The following is a 17814-nucleotide window of genomic DNA, read 5'->3' as shown; positions in this document are numbered from 1 at the left end:
ACCCCCAGAGCACACAAGTCACTCAGACCGAAACCTAAGGCAGGGAGCAGCCGGGGCGATTATTGCAATGTTCCACCGATACCAGGACCGTGAGAGGATCCTGCGATGGGCACGCCAGACAAAAGCAAGCACTTGGGAAGGACACAAAATCAGAATCTACCAGGACATTGGGGTCGATCTAGCAAAATGCAGGGCTGAGTTTAATCAGGTAAAATCAATCCTCTACAAGAACGGGATGCGTTTCAGCATGCTGTTCCCAGAGAGGCTCCGAGTCACATACCAAAAACGGGAACATCTCTTTAACTCCCCGGAGGAAGCAAATGAGTTTGTCAGAAGCAACGGCCTGGGCAAGGGACAGGCACAACAACGATGAGAGTTGTGCAGGGAAAGACCGAAAGAGCAAAGGACTCATTGGACTATGAACATGTTTGCGTGGGACTCTGCTGTCTCGTGCCAATCATAAAGGGATGACTGGGTCTTAGAAAGAATCAAGGACAGGGGAAGGCAGGTGAGGGTTTAAACAGGGAAAATGGCTGTCGACAGGCATAAGGGAGGGGTAGACCAGCCCAAGGTGGAGGGCCACCACACTAGCAGAAATAGCTGGCAAGGTGTGGTAAACCACTTTATTGCTTTATATGTGTTATATTGTGCATGCCTGGGCTTGTCCAGGTTGGCTCCGCCTGTGGCTCCTCCCCTCAGGCTTCAGTATGAAGGTGGCAAGTCTCCGCCTCCGGACCCAGTTCGAGTCCGGAGGCAGGAGGCTTGCTGTTTAGTGTATTAAAGTTGCTGATCAGGGACGTTTATGTCGCCAGCGGTTACTAGAAGGGGGGGATACCCAGCCTCCCAGAGACAGTACAACTCTCCAACTCACTGGAGGTGGCCTCCCAGAACATGGGGGCCTACACCTCCAACCGCGCGGCACCCTCGTGGGCCTCGTGGGTGCAACCGTCAACCGACCCGAGTGCGACGCAGGCCTGCAACGTGCAGCGGCCCACCAACGCCGGAAGCCTGAGGTGCTACGTCTGCGGCCAGGGTAATCACCCCAGACAACGCTGCCCGGTGCAGAATGCAACTTGTAACGGCTGTGGGAAGAAGGGCCACTTCGCAAAAGCCTGCCAGGCCCAATCCCCCCCCCTAAATCTTCTAGGCCCAGCAGCACTGCCTGCTGCCTGTCGGAGCTGCCCCCAGCTGCCCCGCCACCCACCATGTGCTACCCGTGGGCACCACCATCTTTGGCACCATCTTTAATTTCGGCCACCATGTGAGACCCACAGGGGCCGCCATCTTGGACAGCATCACCGATGCCACCCGCCACACACGACTCATGGGGGCCGCCATCTTCGGACCATTCTGCAGCCTCCCGGGAGCCCAGCTCACCCAACCATACACTGGCCGCCGCTATCTCCGACTGGCCTTCCAACCGCCTTCTGATGCTTGCCTCCGTCACACTCGACCAGTCCTGGCCGCACGACCTCGCGAAGTCCACGATGACCGTCCGGATCAACGGGCACGAGACGGTCTGCCTTTTCGACTCCGGGAGCACAGACTGATTCTTACACCCAGATACGGTAAGGCGCTGCTCCCTCCCCATCCTACCCGCGACCCAGAAAATCTCCTTGGCTTCCGGATCCCACGCAGTAGAAATCCGGGGGTACTGTGTCGCGACCCTTACTGTACAAGGAGTAGAGTACACCAACTTTAAGCTCTATGTCCTCCCCCATCTCTGCGCTGCCCTATTGCTGGGGCTCGACTTCCAGTGCCATCTCCAGATGCCCCCTTACCGTCTGTAGCCTCGCCCCACCCTCCCTACTCGCAAACCTCACCCCAGACTGTAAGCCCGTCGCTACCAGAAGCAGACGCTATAGTACCCAGGACAGGGCCTTTATCAGGTCAGAGGACCAGCGACTCCTGCGAGAGGGGATCATTGAGGCCAGTAACAGCCCCTGGACAGCCCAAGTGGTGGTCGTAAAGACTGGGGAGAAGCACCGGATGGTCATCGATTACAGCCAGACCATTAACCGGTACACGGAGCTCGATGCGTACCCCCTCCCCTGCATATCTGACATGGTCAATCAGATTGCGCAGTATCGAGTCTTCTCCACAGTCAACTTGAGGTCAGCGTACCACCAGCTCCCTATCCGCCCGGAGGATCGCCAATACACTGCCTTCGAGGCAGATGACCACCTCTACCACTTCCTCAGGGTCCCCTTCGGCATTACCAACGGGGTCTCGGTCTTCCAAAGAGAAATGGACCAAATGGTTGACCAGTACGGGCTGCGGGCCACGTTCCCGTACCTAGTCACCATCTGCGGCCATGACCAGCAGGACCATGACGAGAACCTCCGGCGCTTCCTCCACACCGCTAAACTCCTGAACCTAACTTATAATAGAGATAAATGCGTCTTCCGCACAACCCGCCTAGCCATCCTCGGCTACGTCGTGGAATACAGAGTCCTAGGGCCCGACTCCGACCACATGTGCCCCCTCCTGGAATTCCCCCTTCCCCACTGCCCCAAGACCCTGAAGAGATGCCTGGGGTTCTTCTCTTACTATGCCCAGTGGGTTCCCAACTATGCAGACAAGGCCCGTCCACTGATCAAATCCACCATTTTTCCCCTGACGGCTGAGGCCCGACTGGCCTTCAATCGCATCAAAGCAGACATTGCCAAATCCGCGATGCTCGCTGTGGACGGGTCCATCCCATTCCAAGTGGAGAGCGATGCATCGGTCTTCGCTCTGGCCGCTACACTCAACCAGGCGGGCAGGCCGTGGCTTTCTTCTCCTGTACCCTCCAGGCCTCCGAAATTCGACAATCCTCTGTTGAAAAGGAAGCCCAAGCCATCATAGAAGCTGTGAAACATTGGAGGCATTACCTGGCCGGCAGGCGATTCACTCTCCTCGCTGACCAACGGTTGGTTGCCTTCATGTTCAATAACACACAGCAGGGCAAGATCAAGAATGACAAGATTCTGAGGTGGAGGATTGAGCTCTCCACCTACAGCTATGATATCTTGCATCGACCCGGGAAGCTCAATGAGCCCCCAGATGCCCTGTCCCGCGGTACATCTGCCAGCGCACAAGTAGGCCGACATCGGGCCCTCCGCAATGACCTCTGTCACCCGGGGGTCACCCATTTTTTCCACTTCATCAAGGCTCGCAACCTGCCTTATTCCATCGAGGGGGTCAGGTCCGTGACCAGGGACTGCTAGGTCTGAGCGGAGTGCAAACTGCATTTCTATTGGCCAGACAGAGTACATCTGGTAAAGGCATCCAGCCCCTTTGAGCGCCTCAGCATCAACTTCAAAGGGCCCCTCCCCTCCACTGACCGTACTTCCTCAACATTGTTGACGAGTGCTCAAGATTCCCCTTCGCCATCTCCTGCTCTGACATGACTTCTGCCTCCGTTACAAAGGCCCTACACAGTCTTTTCACCATGTTCGGGTTCCCCGCCTACATCCACAGTGACCGGGGTCCTCCTTTATTGGCGACGAGTTGAGTCAGTTCCTGCTCAGCAAGGACATTTCCTCCAGCAGGTTGACCAGCTATAACCCCCGGGGAAACGGACAGGTGGAGAGGGAGAATGCGACGGTCTGAAAGGCCGTCCTTCTGGCCCTACGGTCGAGAAGTCTCCCAGTCTCCCGCTGGCAGGAGGTCCTCTCCGACGCCCTCCACTCCATCTGGCCACTCCTATGTACAGCCACCAACGAGACCCCTCATGAACGTATGTCCACCTCCGGGGTCTCGCTTCCATCCTGGCTGGCAGTCCCAGGGCCTGTCCTTCTCCAGAAGCATGCGAGAAGCCATAAAACTGCCCCGCCCCTCGTCAAGAAGGCCCTGCTCCACCATGCAAACCCCCAACATGCCTACGTGACACACCAGGATGGGGGGCAGGACACGGCCTCCCTTCGGGATTTGGCTCCTGCAGGTTCCCTGACGACCATCACCACCCCCCACCCAACACCGTCTTCCCCCAACTCCTCCCACCTCCCTCACAAACTGACACCCTCAGTTATATGTATGGTATTGTATTCTGCATGCCTGGGCTTGTCCAGGCTGACTCCGCCTGTGGCTCCTCCCCTTGGGCTTCTATATAAAGTTGGCAAGTCTCCGCCTCCAGACCCAGTTCGGGTCCAGAGGCCAGGAGGCTTGTTGTTTAGTGTATTAAAGCCTCAGTTACGTTCATCACTCGTCGTGTGTTATTGATGGTGTATCACACGGGAAGACAGAAAGCAAGGAGGACCGTGGCGCACCTCCTGACTGGTTGGGCCTGGGAGAGGCACAGGGATGGGGAAGGCAAAAGCGCAGGGGGAGATAGCGATAGGGCGATGCAGGGAAGGGGGGAGATGAGGGAGTGGTGGAAAGGAACACAAAAGGAAAACAGTAGGAGAAATGAATTGGGTGTCGTACGGGTTTTGGCAAGGGAGGAACAGGCTGAAGAAACAAGATGGCGCCACAAGCAGCCACTTTTGAGAGTCCCTAAACAAAGGGAGACCCCAGAGTGCAGGAGCGCACCCACGTGGCATATACACAGTTGGCGGCCATGTTGGGTGCCCCCTGTACAAAGGGAACCCCCAGAGCGCAGGAGCCCTGTCTCATGGTGGGAATGGCAACTGCGACCATTTTGGACCTCCCCCTAACAAAGGGAAATCCCGGAGTGTAGGGATCTCCACCAGATAAGTATGGTTGGTTCTGCAGGAGCGAGGGGACAAATAACCCCCACTAGGATTATCACCTGGAATGTCAGGGGATTTAACAGCCTGGTAAAAAGATTCAGAGTTTACCTAAGAAGCCTGAAAGTCGACACAGTCTTCCGGCAAGAAACACACCTGAGGGAGAAGGACCGACTGCGGGTAAGAAAGGGCTGGGTGGGACAGACGTACCATTCATACTATGGGACGAGGACTATTGGATTAGCTATATTGATAAATAAGAGGATGATGATCACTGCGCCAAGGACGTTCACACCCAGGGAGACGGTATGTCATGGTCAGCGGTGCCCGAGACAGGGCACTGGTAGTTCTGATTAATGTGTATGCGCCCAACTGGGATAACACAGGCTTCATAAAAAGACTATGTCGGAAATCCTCGACGTTTACACGCACCGACTGATCATGGGGGGCAACTTCAACTATGTACAGGACCCACTGACAGACCGATCAAACTCCACATCGGGGAAAGGATGGGCATGATTAGGGAGCTGGGAACATTTATGGAGCAGATGGGGGTAGTGGACCCATGGCGATTCCTATACCCCGGTGAGAAGGAATTCTCGATCTTTTCGCCGGTCCACAAAGCATACTCGAGGATAGACTTCTTTACACTGGGGAAAGCGATGTTTCCAGGAATAGTAAGAGGGTCATTCCCTTGCACTTGCCACAGCTCCCATCTCCCGTATCAAAGTACACATCCAGCCCAGTGGTGGTAGCCACATTGAAGATGTGGAACCAAATGAAGCAACATTTTAGTCTAACCGAGGTGTCCTCCATAGCCCCCATCAGCGGTAACCATAAATTTCCGCCAGCCATGCTTGACGCCACCTTTAAAAAATGAGGACTGGACGGGGACGCTAACAGTTAGGGACCTTTATATGGGGGACAGATTCATAGAATCATAGATTTTACAGTGCAGGAGGAGGCCATTCGACCCATTGAGTCTGCACCGGCCCTTACAAAGAGCACCCTATCCAAGCCCGCACCTCCACCCTATTCCCGTAACCCAGTAACCCCATCCCACCTTTTGGAAACTAAGGGCAATTTAACATGGCCAATCCACCTAATCCCACACATCTTTGGACTGTGGGAGGAAACCGGAGCACCTGGAGGAAACCCACGCAGACACGGGGAGAACGTGCAGATTCCGCACAGGCAGAGACCAAAGCCGGGAATCAAACCTGGGGCCCTGGAGCAACTGTGCAAAATGCTGTGCTATGGTGCTGCCATTGAACGAGCTGACGGAAGTCTTGGACCTGCCGACAGGAGCTCAGGCACATCCAAATTAAACACTTTCTCCGCAGGATACCCCAGGGTCGCGAGAGACACCCTACTAAAAGAACACGGACAGTAAGGAGGGGGGAACTGTGTGAACATACACGGACGTTTGCTGGGCAGGGCAAGACTACCCCTGGATGAAGGTAGACGGAAATGGTAGGCCGAATTGGGGACGGAAGTGGGTTGGGGACTCTGGAGCGAAGCACTGAGCAGGGCCAACTCCACCTCCTCCTGCGCTAAGCTAAGCCTCATGCAGTTTAAAGCGTTGCACAGCGTGCATCTGACTAGAACCGGAATGAGCAGGTTCTTCCCGGAGGTGGAGGATAAATGTTAACGGTGCCAGAGGCCAACCACGCCCACATGTTCTGGTCATATCCTAGACTTGTTGGGTTCTGGACAGCCTTCTTCGAGGCGACGACCAGGTTGTAGGGGTAGTGTGGGGCCTGCCCGAGAATGGCGGTCTTCGGGATATCAGACCAGCCAGATATTCATATTGGGAAGAGGGCCGACGTCCTGGTTTTAGCCTCCCTAATCGCACACCAGAGAATCCTGCAGGGAAATAAAGACTAATTTGCATGACTGGGCATTGCAAGAGTTTATAATGAAGGATAGAGTGGCTGTTAGTATTACAGGTGAGTCTTTACGTCCAAGATCTCATGCTCCGTCGCCAATGCCAATTTCTGAGCTGACGCTCGCAACAGTATATCAGGTGGTATCTTTGAATTGTCTTTTCCTTCTTCTGCTTAAACTGGGCCTGTAACACAATGGATCTGAAAACAGAGAGTGGCAAATATGAAGAGTTATTGGAATATAAATAGGAACAGATGAGTGGCAACTTAAAGTACCACCAGGTTATGAAAATAAAAAATGAAAAAATGAAAATTGCTTATTGTCACAAGTAGGCTTCAAATGAAGTTACTGTGAAAAGCCCCGAGTCACCACATACTGACGCCTGTTCAGGGAGGCTGATACGGGAATTGAACCGTGCTGCTGGCCTGCCTTGGTCTGTTTTCAAAGCCAGCTATTTAGCCCTGCGCTAAACCAGCCCCAGTTATGCAGAATGTGTGAAGAAGAGATTTCAATGAGAAAAGTAAAGGGATGTAAGATGTCTGCACGATCTACGGAATGTGTTCTCCAGTCGTATCATTCTTCTGACCTACCCTCTGGTCACTCCATCAAGGGAGGCCTCAGCTATTTGGAAGAGTTGAAATCTGGTCCTCTTCCTGTTCCCTATTATTGTGCACAATGTTATGATCTGGCAATTGGCAAATCCGAAAGAAAAACTTGGATAAGCTATCACAACAATTTGCAATTTGTATTTTACTACGAGAAGTTATGTGTTCTGAAGTCGGAAGCTAGAACTGTAAAACCAATTTCGTCAATTTTAAATATTAACTTAAAACATTTTTCAACATTGAATCCAGCCTGTTGATTAAAGGGATGGATATTCCAGGGATAGTGTCATAGAATTTACAGTGCAGAAGGAGGCCATTCGGCCCATCGAGTCTGCATTGGCCCTTGGAAAGAGCATCCTACTCAAGCCCACACCTCCACCCTACCCCATAACCCAGTAACCCCACCTAACCCTTTTTGGACACTAAGGGCAATTTATCATGGCCAATCCACCTAACCTGAACATCTTTGGACTGTGGGAGGAAACTGGAGCACCCGGAGAAAACCCACGCAGACACGGGGAGAACGTGCAGACTCCACACAGACAGTGACCCGAGCTGGGAATCGAACCTGGGACCCTGGAGCTGTGAAGCAACTATGCTAACCTCTGTGCTACCGTGCTGCCCAACAGGTGCTTGCGGGGTTCGTCGGGATTTGAACCCTGGACGTCTCGCATTTTATATGAATACAAACCCCCTGAATAAAAACTCCCTGTTTTTCTTCAAAGTCTGGACAGGGGATCTTTTACATCAACCTAAGAGGTCAGACAAGGCATTGGTTCAAAATTTTGCCTGAAAGAGATTGTGTGGGATTCTCCGTCCCACCGGGGGCCCCATTGGGGGCCTCACGGTAGCATGGTGGTTAGCATCAATGCTTCACAGCTCCAGGGTCCCAGGTTCGATTCCCGGCTGGGTCACTGTCTGTGTGGAGTCTGCACGTCCTCCCTGTGTGTGCGTGGGTTTCCTCCGGGTGCTCCGGTTTCCTCCCACAGTCCAAAGATGTGCGGGTTAGGTGGATTGGCCATGCTAAATTGCCCGTAGTGTAAGGTTAATGGGGGGAATGTTGGGTTACGGGTATACGGGTTACGTGGGTTTAAGTAGGGTGATCATTGCTCGGCACAACATCGAGGGCTGAAGGGCCTGTTCTGTGCTGTACTGTTCTAAATCTAAATCTTCTAAACCACATGTTTTCTGGTGCAGCACCCCCCCTGCCGGCAGCGGGACCCTCCATCCAATGGGGTTTACCATTGTGGACACCTCCATGCCTCCACGGGTGCGAGTGCAGCGAAGCGGAGGATCCAGCCCACGGAGAATCAAGCCAATTATCTTTGACAACGCAGTGCCCCTTAGTGTGGCACAGGAGTGTCAGCAAAGATTTTTGTGCTCAAGTTTCGACAACCACCCGATTCAGAGGCAAAAATGGAACCATTAAGCTACCCATTCTCACAAGGAGTACACATCTTGTGAGAATCTTATGGTGCACACAAAGAGCTGTTTGACAAAAAGTTAAAACTAGCCGCCCTTAACATTTCTAGGACACACATATAAGGTGTAGTATCACAACCTCCCTGAAAAGTTGCTCTCTTCAGTAGCTGGTTGAACTCAAAAATGCATTAATTATTTACATTGCACAGTGTGATTTCAGTCCTGTGAGTTCCATAGAAGATGCTATCACTGGCTCATGGCAAATGGATATTAATTTTCTTATCCGAATATACCCGAGGTACCAAAGAGAAACAGACTTATCCCGACTAATTTTCAAGCACATTGCAGATGACAAACAGTAACTACTTTCTCAGCTTCAAAAGTAAACTGTGACAGAATCACCATAGCAGAAATGCACAGAATTGGACAACCTGTGAATAAATGGAGATTTTCTTGACAATGTATTGTCTTGGTTGTCTGTGGAATTATCAGCTTCCAGGTTCAAAACAGAGAAAGGCTCAATGGGGTGATTTAAAGTTTTTGTTGATGTAAAACATTAACAATCTGAATCCCGACTCTAATCCTCCCATTTCCAGTTATAAAGGAGGCAAGTTGGGGGAGCAAGCAGTCAATCTGTTCCTGGCAGGTGAGTTGACAATTTAAATATTGTAATGAGTCTGTATGTCTCATATTTAACCAGCATCTTCAATTTAACACTGGGCTTTGTTGTAATATGGTTGCACCTCCTGTTGTATTTTAGGTTCTTTAGATACCTCAGTGAAGATGTCTTGAGACTTGTATTTTTTAACATGAACCCTTTAATTACTTACAGTCTTTAATTATTTACAGATACAAGGTACAGTCATGCATGAAGGCGTTGTCTCCATGCAGGCAGGCTGCTTACTTACATAGTTCTCTCTCAAGACTGTTCTCTTAGAGTCCCTTACCATGTGACTCTATACATTATACCATGGGTGATGCCAATCGTCAATCTTACAATGCAAACAAGCACATAACACAATAGATTTCCTGACTTTTGTGAAACTTGGTGGTTAATGGGAACCTTTTGAATCAAGGAGCTAAGTGCCTTTCCTGCTCCTCCTCTCCCACGCAAGAGCAACGTTAGGCCCCAGCCTCATGCTGCCTTCATCCAATGTTAATATACTCTTGTAAAGAGAAATAGATACAATATAAAACTTAAATACTCTAAATACATACATAGAATCATTGGATAATGCAGGAAAGGAAGGAGGCCATAGGTTATTCTTGGTCTAAATCAATAGAGAAATCCAGTTATTCCATTCCCTCACTTCTCCCTATATCCTTGCACTTTTATTCTCCTTCTAGAAATGATTCAAAAGCTTTTTAAAGGCAAATATTAAATCTTTGGGGACTGGCTAGCTCTGTTGACTAACATCAACAATCAATTCTTGTTATGCTGTGGTAGGCTTCAGATCTACCGGGTAGCCCTGTCCCTGAGAGCAATGGGAAGCCAATGGTGAGCTCCAATTGAACTCTGTAATAAGAGCTAGCGGCGGGATTCTTCGCCAACACCTGCCCGCTGACCGGAAATTCCCGCCCAAGGTCAGCGGTCCTTTGCATGGTCCCTGTCCCATCCGTGGCAATCTTGCAGCGGGCGCAGCTGAAGAATCCAGCCCTGGGAAGCAAGTCTTGACTTCTTCGAATCCAAGTTTATTATGTTCAGCAATCAATTCTTCAACACAAAGCAGTGCCACGTGTACCCTCTTTATATATTGGTGCAGTGTTTTAAACAATAAATGCATTCTACTCAACAGTTAAAACCCCAATTCCAACTTAGGTATTAGGAACATTAATTATTTTCTAACAACCATCAGAAACAAAACTTCCAAAAAACAGCTCAAGGTGAAGCATCAGCAGACAATGAACCTAGGACCTGCCTTCAAGCAGAGCATACATTATTGAATTCAATCAGTATCCACTAATCTATCATGCATTGATTTCCAAATCCTAACCACTTCTGCATAAAAAAGTTTATCCTTTTATCGCCGCCTTATCTTTTATCAATTATCTTAAATATTCTTCTTCTTATTCGTGACCGTTTTGTGAAACTGGAAGAAGTTTCTCTATTTACCCTATCTAAAGACTTCCTGATTTTAAACAGGTCTATTGCAACCCCAGAATCTCTATTCCCCACAGATAAATGCAATCCCTTGTCCCTGGAATTATTCTTGTAAATCTCTTCACATCCTCCCCAAAGTCTCCATGTCCTTCCTAAAGTGTTGTGTACAGATTTGGATATCAGACTTGGACTGTCTGTGAACAAATGTGGGGGATTCCTCTTTGTTGTGCACTAGACTTTCTCCTTTCTGTATTTCAACTGCAGGGGCTCATGTTCAGAGGAATGTGTGCTTTGTCAACACAGTTCTTGTGGAGGTATAGTACAGACATAATTAAGGATAAAGTTTCATTCAGAGATGCATTAAGTTGGTTGTTGAGAGAAATGGTAATGACTGATTGGTGCGATGAAATACCTTTTCTGACAATGGGATTAAGAAACCTTGCTGTGATACTCAGTGTTCATGTCTGACACTGGCTTGAAAAGTGGAAAATGTTACATTTCTCAGCATTGGTGTCGCTTAATTGAGGACGAATTCTCCAAACACACAAATTTAACAACCATATTTATTTATGTAACAGCTTTCCTGATGTAAAATAACGAGAAGATTGGTTGTGTTGGAACTTTCCAGCGTTACTCTTTGTTGTACTGTATTGAATATAGAATGGTGAAGGCCATTATTTTTCATTGCATGGACCAAATGTGACCTGGATATTGAGCTGGGGTCATTTCACTTCATGTGATAATGTAGGATGGATAATACTGAACAGAAAGATATAAAATAGACTGCCCATTTACTATACATGAGCGCATAAAGTCAGAAATTCCTCTAATGGGTTCCAATTCAATGTTGGTCAACACAGGAAAATAGGAATTAGGAGCAGATGTAGACAATTCAGCCCTTCGAGCCCGCTCCGCCATTGAATTAGATCATGGCTGATCACTTCCTGGTCTTAAAGCCAGCTCCCTACATGTTCCCCATATTCACTTGATCTGTTTTTTAAATCATAAATATATCTATCTCCCTCTTGAAACCATTTAATGATTTGGACTCCACCGCAGTATGGGGCAGCGAGTTATACAAATTCACCACTCTCTGCGAGAAGTAGTGCCTGCTCATCTCAGTTCTAAATCTACCACCTCTCAACCTATATCTGTAACCTCTTGTTCTAGATTGTGCAAAAGGGGAACATTTTGTCTACATTTATTTGTCAATTCCTTTTATATACCTCGGTCAGATCCCCTTTCATCCTTCTAAACTCCAGCAAGTATAAGCCCAAACTGTTTAATCTCTCCTCATACGTCAACCCTTTCATCCCTGGAATCAATCTGGTGAATCTCCTCTGAACTGTTTCCAATGCCTCCAAATCCTTCCCCAAATAGGGAGACCAAAACTGGCCGCAATACTCTAGATGTGGCCTCACTAACACCCTCTGCAGTTGCAACAACACCTCTCTACTTTTATACTCTAGTCCTTTTGCAATAAATGCTGACATTCCATTTGCCTTTCTTATTATATTTTGTACCTGCATCCAGACTTTCATGAGCAAAGACAACCAGATCCCTCTACCCAGGTGCATTTTGAATCTGCTCCATTTAAATAATAATTTGCCTGACTACTTTTTCGGCCAAAATGGATAACCTCACACTTATCCACATTAAACTCCATCTGCCAAATTTTGGCCCAATCTACTAGCCTATCTATGTCCATCTGTAAATTCTGTATCTTCTCTTCATCACCTGCTTTCCCACCTACTTCATTATCGTCTACAAATTGTGCTATGTTACACTCTGTCCCTGCTTGCAGATCATTTATATAGTTGTAAACAGGTGAGGTCCGAGGACTGAACCCTGCGGCACCCCACTAGTCACAGTTCGCCAGCCAGTGAAGGACCCATTTAACCCAACCCTCTGCTTCCGATCAGTCACCCAATCCTCAATCCAATCTAGTATTTTACCCTCAACACCCTGTGATCTCACCTTCTGGATCAGTCTTTTATGTGACATCTTGTCAAATGCCTTTGGAAGTCTAGATATACCACATCCACAGGTCCCCATTATCCACCTGGCTGGTTACGTCCTCAAAGAACTCAAACAAGTTTGTTAAGCATGACTTGCCCTTCATAAAATCATGCTGACAATGGTGGATTGATCTTTGTCCTTCCAAATGTTCAGTCACCTCCTCCTTAATGATAGATTCCAGCAACTTCCTCACCACAGAGGTCAAGCTAAATGGTGTAAAATTTCCTACTTTTTGCCTCTCTCCCTTTTTGAATAGGGGAGATACATTAGTGTGTTCCCAATGCACTGGGACCATTCCAGAATCCATGGAATTTTGAAATACCATAACCAATGCGTCCACTAACTCTGCTGCCACCTCCTTTCATACCTAGGGTGCAGGCCATCAGGTCCTGGAGACTTATCTGCCTTTAATTCCATTAGTTTATTAAATACCTTCTCCCTAGTGATGGTTATTGCACTAAGTTCCTCTCCATTAACTGCAGTTCTTCGAAAAATGTTATTATCCTTTACCGTGAAGACAGGCAAAATATTGGTTCAGTGAATTGAATAGAATTGAATTTGACTTATTGTCATGTGTACCAAGGTACAGTAAAAAGTATTGTTCTACACACAGTCCAGACAGATTAATCCACACATGAAAAAACATAAGATATGCATAAATACACAATGTAAATATATAGGTACAGGCATCAGGTGAGCATATGGAGTGTAGTACTACTCAGTAGAAAAGATATGTGAAGAGATCAATTCCGTCCATAGGATGGCCATTCAGGAGTCTGGTAACAGTGGGTAAGAAGTTGTTTTAGAACCTATTAGTGCATGTTCTCAGACTTTTGTACACCTGCCTGATGGTAAAAGTTGGAAGAGAGAATAACCCGGGTGGGAGGGGTCTTTGATTATGCTTCCCGCTTTCCAAAGGCAGCGGGAGGTATAGACAGAGTCAATGGACGGGAGGCGAATTCACATGATGGACTGGGCTATGTTCATGACTCTCTGTAGTTTCTTACGATCTTGGGCCGGGCAGTTGCTAAACTAGGCTGTGGTGCAGCCAGACAGGATGATTTCTATGGTGCATCTGTAAAAATTGGTAAGAGTCAATGTGGACATACCAAATCTCCTTAGTGTCCTGAGGATGTATAGACGCTGTTGTGCTTTCTTTGTCGATGTGGGTGGACACGGTAGCACGGTGGTTAGCATAGTTGCTTCACAGCTCCAGGGTCCCGGGTTCGATTCCCGGTTTGGGGCACTGTCTGTGAGGAGTCTGCATGTTCTCCCCGTGTCTGTGTGGGTTTCCTCTGGGTGCTCCGGTTTCCTCCCACAGTCCAAAGAAGTGCAGGTTAGGTGGATTGGCTATGCTAACTTGCCCTTAGTGTCCAAAAAGGTCAGCTGGGGGTTACGGGGATAGGGTACATCTTTGGTGTGGGGATAGGGTGGAGGAGTGGGCTTAGGTAGGCTACTCTTTCCAAGGGCTGGTTCAGACTTGATGGGTCAAATGGTCTCCTGCACTGTAAATTGACCAGGACAGATTGTTGATAATGTGCGCACTAGGAATTTGAAGCTGTCAACCATCACCACAGCACCATTGATGCAGACAAGGATGTGTACGATACTTTGCTTCCTGAAGTAAATGACCAGTTCTTTAGTTTTGCTGACGCTGAGGGAGAGATTGTTGTCATTTGTGCCTCTGCCATCTCTGTGTGTTCCCTATTATTACCTCGCCCGTAACGTCCTCTAAAAGGCAACATTTACTCTAGCTATATGGAAGTTCTTGGTATCAGTCTTCATGATTTCTGCTAGTTTCCTTTTGTACTTCATCTTAGCATTTTGATTCTAATTTTAGTAGCTTTTTGCTGAACTTTAAAGTTCTCCCAAACCTCCAGCTTACCAGGCTAGATGGGATTGAAGTTCACAAGGAGGAGGTGTTAGCAATTTTGGAAAGTGTAAAAATAGATAAGTCCCCTGGGCCAGATGGGATTTATCCTCGGATTCTCTGGGAAGCCAGGGAGGAGATTGCAGAGCCTTTATCCTTGATCTTTATGTCGTCTTTGTCGACAGGAATAGTGCCGGAAGACTGGAGGATAGCAAATGTTGTCCCCTTGTTCAAGAAGGGGAGTAGAGACAACCCTGGTAATTATAGACCTGTGAGCCTTACTTCGGTTGTGGGTAAAATGTTGGAAAAGGTTATAAGAGATAGGGTTTATAATCATCTTGAAAAGAACAAGTTGATTAGCGATACTCAACACGGTTTTGTGAAGGGTAGGTCATGCCTCACAAACCTTATTGAGTTTTTTGAGAAGGTGACCAAACAGGTGGATGAGGGTAAAGCAGTTGATGTGGTGTATATGGATTTCAGTAAGGCGTTTGATAAGGTTCCCCACGGTAGGCTATTGCAGAAAATATGGAAGTATGGGATTGAATGTGATTTAGCGGTTTGGATCAGTAATTGGCTAGCTGAAAGAAGACAGAGGGTGGTGGTTAATGGCAAATGTTCATCCTGGAGTTCAGTTACTAGTGGTGTACCGCAAGGATCTGTTTTGGGGCCACTGCTGTTTGTCATGTTTATAAATGACCTGGAAGAGGGTGTAGAAGGATGGGTTAGTAAATTTGCAGATGACACGAAGGTCGGTGGAGTTGTGGATAGTGCTGAAGGATGTTATAGGTTACAGAGGGACATAGATAAGCTGCAGAGCTGGGCTGAGAGGTGGCAGATGGAGTTTAATGCGGAAAAGTGTGAGGTGGTTCACTTTGGAAGGGGTAACAGGAATGCAGAGTACTGGGCTAATGGCAAGATTCTTGGTAGTGGAGATGAACAGATATATCTCGGCATCCAGGTACATAAATCCCTGAAAGTTGCCACCCAGGTTAATAGGGCTGTTAAGAAGGCATATGGTGTGCTAGCCTTTATCAGTAGGGGGATTGAGTGTCGGAGCCACGAGGTCATGCTGCAGCTGTACAAAACTCTGGTGCGGCCGCACCTGGAGTACTGCGTGCAGTTCTGGTCACCACATTATAGGAAGGATGTGGAAGCTTTGGAAAGAGTTCAGAGGAGATTTACTAGGATGTTGCCTGGTATGGAGGGAAGGTCTTACGAGGAAAGGCTCAGGGACTTGAGGTTGTTTTCGTTAGAGAGGAGAAGGCTGAGAGGTGACTTAATAGAGACATATAAGATAGTCAGAGGGTTAGATAGGGTGGACAGTGAGAGTCTTTTTCCTTGGATGGTGATGACCAACACGAGGGGACATAGCTTTAAATTGGGGGGGTGGTAGATATAGGACAGATGTCAGAGGCAGTTTCTTTACTCAGAGAGTAGTAGGGGTGTGGAACGCACTGCCTGCAACAGTAGTAGACTCGCCAAATTTAAGGGCATTTAAGTGGTCACTGGATAGACATATGGATGAAAATGGAATAGTGTAGGTCAGATAGGCTTCAGATGGTTTCACGGGTCAGCGCAACATCGAGGGCCGAAGGGCCCGTACTGCGCTGTAATGTTCTATGTTCCATGTTCTACCACTAGCTATTGCAGTATGGTATGCCCTAATTTTTGCCTTTATGTCCTCCTTGATTCTTTGTTTAGCCATGGAATGCTTTTGTCCCTTTTACAATTCCTCTTCTTCTCAGGAATATACTTCAATTGAGAGGTGTTTAATATCTCTCTGAACATCCACCATTGTTCCTCATCTGTCCTACTCTCAATTATTTGTGCCCAGTCTACTTGGGCCAAAACTTTCCTCAGGCCTGTATAATTACCTCTGCCCAATGCGAAGACTAGTATGGAACTCTGTCCTCCCTTGCTCAATCTGAATTTGAAATTCTAGCATGCTGTGTCACCCCTTCCAAGAGGTTCCTTAACGACTAGACTATTTATCAATCCTTCTTAGTTACATAATGCTAAATCTAAAATAGCCTGCTCCCTGGTTGACTCCATAACATACTGCTCTAAGAAATAATTCCTCATTCACTTTGCGAAATCTCCCTTGAGGCTACCCTTGCCAATTTTATTAATCCAGCCAATATATATGTTAAAATCATCCATGATTATTACTGTTGTGCCCTTCTTACAAACCCTCATTATTTCTTGGTTTAGGGGACGGCACGGTGGCACAGTGGTTAGCACTGCTGCCTCACAGCACTGAGGACCTGGGCTCGATCCCATCCCCAGGTCACTGTCCGTGTGGACTTTGCACAGTCTTCCTGTGTCTGCATGGGTCTCACCTCCACAACCCAAAGATGTGTAGGATAGGTGGATTAGCCATGCTAAATAACCCCTTAATTGGAAAAAAAAGAATTCGGCACTTTAAATTAAATATATATATATTTCTTGGATTATACCAAGCCCCACTTTGGAAGTATTGGTCAGGGGCCTGTAAATTACTCTTCCCAAGGAGTTTTTTCCCTTGTTTTTATGTCCATCCCATATTGATTCAACATCTTGGCCCTTAGTGCCAATATCATTTCTTAATGCAGCCTTGATGTCATCTTTAACCAATAAAGCAACTCCACCTCCTGTTCCATCCTGTCTATCCTTTCCAGATACTGAGTACCCTTGGACATTTAACTCCCAGTCCTAATCCTCCTGCAACAATTTATCAGTGATCCCCACCAAATCATACCTATTTGTCTCGATTTGTGCATTCAACTCATTGAGCTTATTCCAAATACTGCATGCATTTAGGTACAAGGTTTTAAAAAATGTCCGACTGATTTGTCTTTCCTCTGCAGGATTCTCTTGCGCACTACCCTTTTCACATTTTGACCTCCTTCATTAATCTCAGCCTCATCCCCAACTTTCACTCCCCCGGTAACCTTACATTGTGTTTTCTTACCCATCCGTTGTTAGACTGGCCCTGTCTGTTCACGCTATTAACCTCTACCTTCTTTTCACATGCTGACCTGCTGCTCTGGTTCCTATTAACCATTATACTTCTTGTAGTTTTACCCTTCCCTCCCTTCCCCCCCCCCCCCCCTCCCCATTTGCTAGTTTAAAGTCCTTGTCACCACCCTATTTATCTTTTCCGCTTGAACAGTGGTCCCAAATCGGTTCAGGTGGAGACCAACCCAATGGTACAGATCCCAATACTGGTGCCAGGTGCCCCAGGAAATGGAACGCCTC

The 17814-nt window shown here is 47.8% G+C and overlaps 1 long non-coding RNA gene across 1 annotated transcript in view; it reads right to left on the bottom strand.

The window, feature by feature from the left end:
- Positions 1–6563: 6563 nt before the first annotated feature.
- The window catches only part of LOC119974613, a 28122-nt gene continuing 16871 nt past the window's right edge, over positions 6564–17814 (bottom strand). Inside the window, exon 4 of the long non-coding RNA XR_005462535.1 lies at positions 6564–6757. This is a non-coding gene — a long non-coding RNA (uncharacterized LOC119974613). The remainder of the gene's footprint in view (positions 6758–17814) is intronic.

The sequence above is a fragment of the Scyliorhinus canicula genome, chromosome 12, assembly GCF_902713615.1.
Source record: "Scyliorhinus canicula chromosome 12, sScyCan1.1, whole genome shotgun sequence".
Lineage (NCBI taxonomy): Eukaryota > Metazoa > Chordata > Chondrichthyes > Carcharhiniformes > Scyliorhinidae > Scyliorhinus > Scyliorhinus canicula.
Note: the sequence above shows the minus strand (reverse complement) of the source record. Positions and strands in the feature narration are given on the sequence as shown.